We start from the raw sequence: 7,294 nt of genomic DNA, 5'->3' as shown, positions 1-7,294 counted from the left end.
TCATCAGGATTTTCAAGTTTATGTCATTATTATAAACCACAGTTACAATGCTAAATGATATGGATAAAATGGACATCCTTGTCCCTCATCCTCTCACAAACGCATGTTTGCTTATTCAACTTTCACCGGAATGTGGGTGCAAGCCATTGGTCTATTTGCTCAAGCGACCTGCGCTCTTGAGTGTTGACTTCCAAGACTGTTCAATCAGAGATTACTCGTCTTGCACGTTGGTGGGGGTGCCGTAAAAAAACGAGTAAAGTTCAAAACAAATAAGTTTCAAAATAAAAAAATAAGTTTCAAAATAAAAAAAAATAAAAAGGCATTTGATTGACTGTGTTTTCAAGTAAAAATATAGACGTTCATGTGACTTCATTTTATCATTCCAGAAAGTTTGTCTTCTTAGAGAAGCGAGTTGTCAAGAATAGGATGTTGGACAAATGGCCTCAGTTACCTTAAGAAAAAAGGGGGTTGAATTAAGATGCAAAGACTATTCCCCAATTGAACTATCATTCTTTCTTTTTGGATTAACAATGCACCCTTAACATGAATTACTCAAAAGACAAATCAAAATAAACTTCTTTAAAGCAAAAGATAAATAGCAATAAAAGAAGTTTAAAGGAAGAGAGGAATGCAAACTTGATTTATACTGGTTCGGCCACTTCCCGCGCCTACGTCCAGTCCTCAAGAAACCCACTTGAGATTTTCCACTCTCTTTGTAAAACTCCTTTTACAAAGTCTGAACCACACAGGGACAACCCTTCCCTTGTGTTCAAGAATCCTCTACAATAAGAGACTCTCAGTCTTTTAATCCCTTTTCAGAAGTAAGAAGAAGAGAAGAAGAAATCTCTCTTAAAAGGGATAGATTGTACAATGAAGACCAATCAAAATTCCTTATTGAATATGCAAGTGGTTGACCAAGGAATCTTTTTGAGAGGATAAGACAGTTCAGTTCAGAAAAACTCTTAATCTTTTGAGAGGATAAACTTTGTGGGCAATGAAAACTCTCTTTAAATTCGTGTTTCCAAGTCACCTTTGATGGCCATTCATAAACCATTTGAATAGATGTGACTCTTGGAAATTATTTTCTGAAAATCTCCTCTGGTAATCGATTACAAGACTTGTGTAATAGATCACAGGCTTTAAAATTTGAATAAATTGCTGGTAATCAATTACCATCCATGTGTAATCGATTACACATTATAAATTTTGAATTCAAATTTCTAGTGACTGTTATAAACATTTTCAGCTGCTGGTAATCGATTACCGGAGAGCAAATCTCAATTTGAAATGATAGAATTCTTTGGTCAAACCTTTTGTTTTTTCAATTTGGAAACTTCTTCCAAAAGATTCTAGAAATCAACTTGATCATATATCTTGACTTTCTTGGATTCTTGTCTTGAATAAAACTTAGAAGCACTTGATCCTTTAGCATCATCAAGACATCAAAACATCTTGCTTCTACATAGGAGTCATTTGACTTAATCCATCAGCTGAAAAATCCTTCAACTATTTCTCGTCCTTGGAAAATTCTTTTTGCAAGAATCAATTGCGTCTTTCATTCTTCCTCACTACGAGGTTGTGAAAACAAGACAACAATTGGTACCTCTAAGCCCTACACTAGGGCAATGAAAGGCCCCATGCATAAACCTCAAACGAACCTAGGGGCAGATTAGAAGTTCTCACTCAATAGGTTCCCAGCTACAAGGTCATGACGAAAGACAACGATTGGTACCTCAAAGCCTTACACTGGGGCAATGAGGGGCACCGTGCATGAGCCTCAAGTGAACATAGGGGCCGATCAAAAGTTCTCACCCATCGATGTTTTTAACAAAAAAAAGGGGACAAACCCTAGGATTTCAATGGATTGATTAAACATCAAACGACTCCATTGCCGTCACTCCAAAATGGTCAAGTGACTAAATCAAAAAGAACATACACTCTGAGGGAGTTCCCGGAGAGATTTGCAAAAAGATAGGATGAGGTTGCATGAATTATCACCTTTTTCAAAAGGGCAGTCAATCTGTGTTTTCCAAAAAAAAAATCAAATCAAAATCAAAATCACAAAATAGGGAAAGAATGCCATGAACATTGTACAACTTTCCATTACATTGCATTGTTTCATATAAAGTCCGCATTTACCCAAATTTCACAACAAAGGTTGCATGCATTTGCATCCCTCAAAATCATGTTAACTACATAGATTCCCTACATCTAAATGTCCAAATCTTTTGAATTTGGGATGACCGGCTTTCTCGATGAGTCGATCTCTTGCTTTCTCATAAGGATGGACCCTCGGGTACTAGTACCCTGGTCTTCAGAGGACTACACGTCCTCGCCAACAGAGGGTTGCACGCCCTCACCTTAAGAGGACTGTGTGTCCTCACTTTCAGAGGACTGCATGTCCTCACCTTCAGAGGGCTACACGCCCTCGCCATCAAAGGACTGCGTGTCCTCACCTTTAGAGGGCTACACGCCCTCGCCATCAGAGGACTGCATGTCCTCACCTTCAGAGGGTTACACGCCCTCGCCATCAGAGGACTGCATGTCCTCACCTTCGTAGGGCTACACTCCCTCACCTTTAGAGGACTACACGTCCTCGCCAACAGAGGGCTGCACGCCCTCACCTTGAGAGGACTACACGTCCTCGCCAACGTAGGGCTACACGCCCTCACCTTTAGAGGACTACACGTCCTCGCCAACAGAGGGCTGCACGCCCTCACCTTTAGAGGACTACACATCCTCACCTTCAGAGGACTCCACGTCCTCACCTTGAGAGGATTACACGTCCTCGCCTTGAGAGGACTACACGTCCTCGCCTTGAGAGGACTACATGTCCTCACCATCAGAGGGCTGCACGCCCTCACCTCCAGAGGACTACACGTCCTCGCCTTGAGAGGGCTACCCGCCCTCGCCTTGGGTACTAGTTACCCTCACCGTTGAGAGGACTACACGTCCTCGCCTTGAGAGGACTACACGTCCTCACCATCAGAGGGTTGCACGTCCTCGCCTTGAGAGGACTACACGTCCTCACCATCAGAGGGTTGCACGCCCTCACCTCTAGAGGACTACATGTCCTCGCCTTGAGAGGGCTACACGCCCTCACCTTGGGTACTAGTTACCCTCACCGTTGAGAGGACTACACGTCCTCGCCTTGAGAGGACTACACGTCCTCACCATCAGAGGGCTGCACGCCCTCACCTCCAGAGGACTGCATGTCCTCACCTTCGTAGGGCTACACGCCCTCGCCATCAGAGGACTGCATGTCCTCACCTTCGTAGGGCTACACGCCCTAACCTTCAGAGGGCTACACGCCCTCGCCATCAGAGGACTGCATGTCCTCACCTTCAGAGGGCTACAAGCCCTCACCTTGAGAGGACTACACGTCCTCGCCAACAGAGGGCTGCACGCCCTCACCTTGAGAGGACTACACGTCCTCGCCATCAGAGGGCTGCACGCCCTCACCTCCAAAGGACTACACATCCTCGCCTTGAAAGGGTTGCACGCCCTCACCTTTAGAGGGCTACGTGTCCTCATTTTCAGTGTGCTCCACATCCACACCTTAAGAGAATTTAAGGTCCTCTGCCCTTATATGCTTAACCGAGACTTTCACTCCCGGTTAAGGGGCCAGTAGTTTCCTTTTAACGATTCTTGGGCCACCCCCTGATATTGGAGGAGGGCCAACTGTGCGAGCACAACCAGAGAGGGAGGCTATTACACTGCTACTATGCATACCGGGGTAAGATTTCACCCGTGCCGCTGCAAAGAGACGAGTTTGGATCATGCGCACCAACATGACCACTCTTACATAGATATAGATGACATTGCTACTTAGCAATATTCTGCCCAGCGACCGCAATGCCAATCTCCCCCTGCAAAAGTATCAGTTGGTCTGTGTCGTCCCGACATGGGTAAGTATGCATATGGTTCAACTGATTTCTGATACCATCTATTGTTTACAGGGATCGCACCCACAAGACACCCAGTGGACCCGGAAAAGTCCAACAGGGCCCTGGGGTTTCCAGCTCTGGTTACGGGCCTCTATCAATCCTACAGGGTGCCCGTACCCCCCCGGCAAGGTCACGTCATCATAGATAATTCTACAGAGTACCTGTCACCTCCAGCAAGGGCATCAGGCCCCCTACTAATCGAGCTTTCATCAAGAAGTACTGCGTCTCCAGGAAGGCGCAAGGCGAAACACCACAACATCCTGGGGATGGCCGGCAGCGGGCAATAGACACACCGCCACCACCTTTAGAGTTCACCTCTGCTCATCCACAAAAAGGTTTGAGTATTGCCTACGACACATGGCCGACCAATAGGCAACCAAGTCCAAAGCCAAAGGTAAGCAAAGTACTAGGTCAGTGACCGACAAGTCATAAGGCGTCCAGCTAAAGACGTTAAAGAAGCGCTGCTAGGAGGCAACCTAGTACCTTTTGAATCTATGCTTGTTATTTGATCACTTTTTATAGTAGGACGCACCTAGTTGCTCATGATCCTGGGGATTTAAATAAAACAAGCGCAAGCTCGGAAGGTAGTCATACCTCACAAAATATATATATGTATGTTTAGGTAGTGAAAATACCTTAGATATGCATGTATGTAAACAAAACAATACTTCACAAAATATATATATGTATGTTTAGGTAGAAAGATACCTTAGATATGCATGTATGTAAACAAAAAATACTTCACAAAATATATATTTGTATGTTTAGGTAGAGAGATACCTTAGATGTGCGTGTATGTAGCAAAAAAATACCTCACAAAACATATATGTGTATGTTTAGGTGGCAAGATACCTTGGATATGCATGTATATAGCAAAAATACCTCACAAAAATATGCACATGTTTAGGTAGCAAAATACCTCATGAAAAAAAAGAAGAAAAAAAAAACAAACAAGAAAAAGAAATAAACAAATGATAATGATAAAAAAAAAGAAGGAGAAAAAAGAAAAAATAAGTTGTCTAGCTAAAAACTGACATGCTTTTGAAAAGAGACGATTTCCAAAAATGACTTGGAGGAATGCACAAATTGATAAAAGAACATATTTTGGAAACATTGGGTTGACTAAAATAGAGGAAATGAATCCTGAGCCCTAGCATCACATGACCATAAAAATTTGACACTTGAGTGTCCGCATAGGTGCATGCATGACCAGTTTTGCATAAAGTTTCCAAATCATCATTTTTGCATTTGTGTCATGGAAATAATGTGGGGCATCCCTTTTTATCCTTGAACCAAACCAAACCCCGACATGTATCATGTCTAGCCATTCTACAAACCTTGAGCCAAAATCCTGACTCACCATAATCCTTACCCTCGAAAGCAAAAAAGAAAAGAAGGAAAATTTCCAATCAAAGAGAAAGCAAAAAAAGAAAAGAAAGGAAATTCCCAATCAAAGAGTGGGAGAAAGCAAAAAGAAAAGAAAGGAAATTCCCAATCAAAGAGTGGGAGAAAGCAAAAAGAAAAGAAAGAAAATTCCCAATCAAAGAATGGGAGAAAGAAAAAAGAGAAAAGAAGGAAAGAAAGCTCCTGATCAAGGATCGAAAGAAAACAGAAGAAATGTGCAGAGAGGTCTTTGGACCGGACAATATCTGAACAATACAGAATTGTCACCAAATGAACAAAAAAAGAAGGAAAGGAAACCACGACCTAAAATGGTCTTCTCCCTTTGATTACCAACCAAAATCCCGTGCGCTAGCAACTTTTTTTGCCCCGCACTAAACAAAAAAAAATAGAAAAAGAAAAAGCCAGAAAAATCAAAAGCCAAAAACACACAAAAGCCGAAAAACTCCCCAAAAGAACCCATTCCCAAGGGAAGTCCTATTTGATCCATGATCACGCATGTAATTTTTGATTTGATAGGAAATAATTTGCAAAGTCAAGTCATGACATATCTATGGTTCGGAATTAGGATGAAACACTTACCTGTGCAAGATTGATACACTTTGAGTGATTTTCTTCTATTTTTGTCGAACCCGGTGTTTCCTCTAAATGGTCATTTAGAAACGAAATGCTAACATCCAAAATCTCATTTATGGTTATGGGGGATCCCATCAGCAGACTCTCCTTCCCCGGTAGACGCATTGTTTTTCACTCAAAAAAGCATATGCTGCTCTAAATCAGTTGGAATATTTGTCTCTTTGCTAAAGCATGTTTGCATTTTAGTGGAGAAAACAACGAGACTTTTTCAAGTCTCACAAGTTGTCCAGAACTACGTAGGTCTGAGTTCCTCATTGGAGGATACGTAGGAGCAATAGCCTCGCTTTTGTCGACCATACCGCCTTTTGTTGCCATGACTCAAGAGCTGGTAGCCCGCGGAGACACCTTACGGTTATCCGCACCTCGTCATTCAGTGACCCCAAGTGTGATTGACGAGCAGAGACCAATATGGTCATCTGCGCCCTTTCCGGAGATGTCAGCATTTTCCGATGGAGACTTTTCAAGTCTCACAAGTTATCAAGAACTACGTAGGTCTGAGTTCCTCATTGGAGGATACGTAGGAGCAAGAGCCTTGCTTTTGTCGGCCGCCCCATAATCTTTGTCATACTGACCCTGAGGTCATGTGACGTGCACCCTTGTATCATCCAGAGGCGGCGGGCCCGATGATACGCGGAGATACCTTACGGTTATCCGCACCCTTTTGTCATCCAGAGGCGGCGGGCCCGATGACAAGCAGAGACCAAGTTTGGTCATTCTGCACCCTTGTATCATCCAGAGGCGGCGGGCCCGATGATACGCGGAGATACCTTACGGTTATCCGCACCCTTGTGTCATCCAGAGGCGGCGGGCCCGATGATACGCGGAAATACCCGAGTGGTTATCCGTATAAACATTCTTTTGCTATCTGTAAGACAGAACGCTTGATAGCATGCAGAGACTGACATAGTCTTCTGCACCTTTTGTTCCTCCGGGAACAACAAGTCATTTACATGCGGAAATTTCATGGTCACCCGCGACTCTCGTCAACCGAGAGGAGCGAAATTAGTGTCATACCCTAATTTTCGTCCGGGGACCTTTGCTTGATGACATGCGACCTTTCTTTGGTCCTTGTGAGGTGCTTGGCACCCATCATTAGGTAATTTGTGAAATTCTGGGAACAACAAGTCATTTGCATGTGGAGATTTTATGGTCACCCGCGACTCTCGTCAAATCGAGAGGAACGAAATTAGTGTCTTATCTTTACTTTCCTTTTATCTCCAATAAAAGACAAGTAAAGAGGGGCAACTGTCATACCCTAATTTCGTCCGGGGACCTTTGCTTGATGACATGCGACCTTTCTTTGGTCCTTG

The sequence above is a fragment of the Glycine soja genome, chromosome 17 (genome assembly GCF_004193775.1).
Source record: "Glycine soja cultivar W05 chromosome 17, ASM419377v2, whole genome shotgun sequence".
Lineage (NCBI taxonomy): Eukaryota > Viridiplantae > Streptophyta > Magnoliopsida > Fabales > Fabaceae > Glycine > Glycine soja.
The sequence above is the reverse complement of the archived record's forward strand: the minus strand, read 5'-3'. Positions refer to the sequence as shown.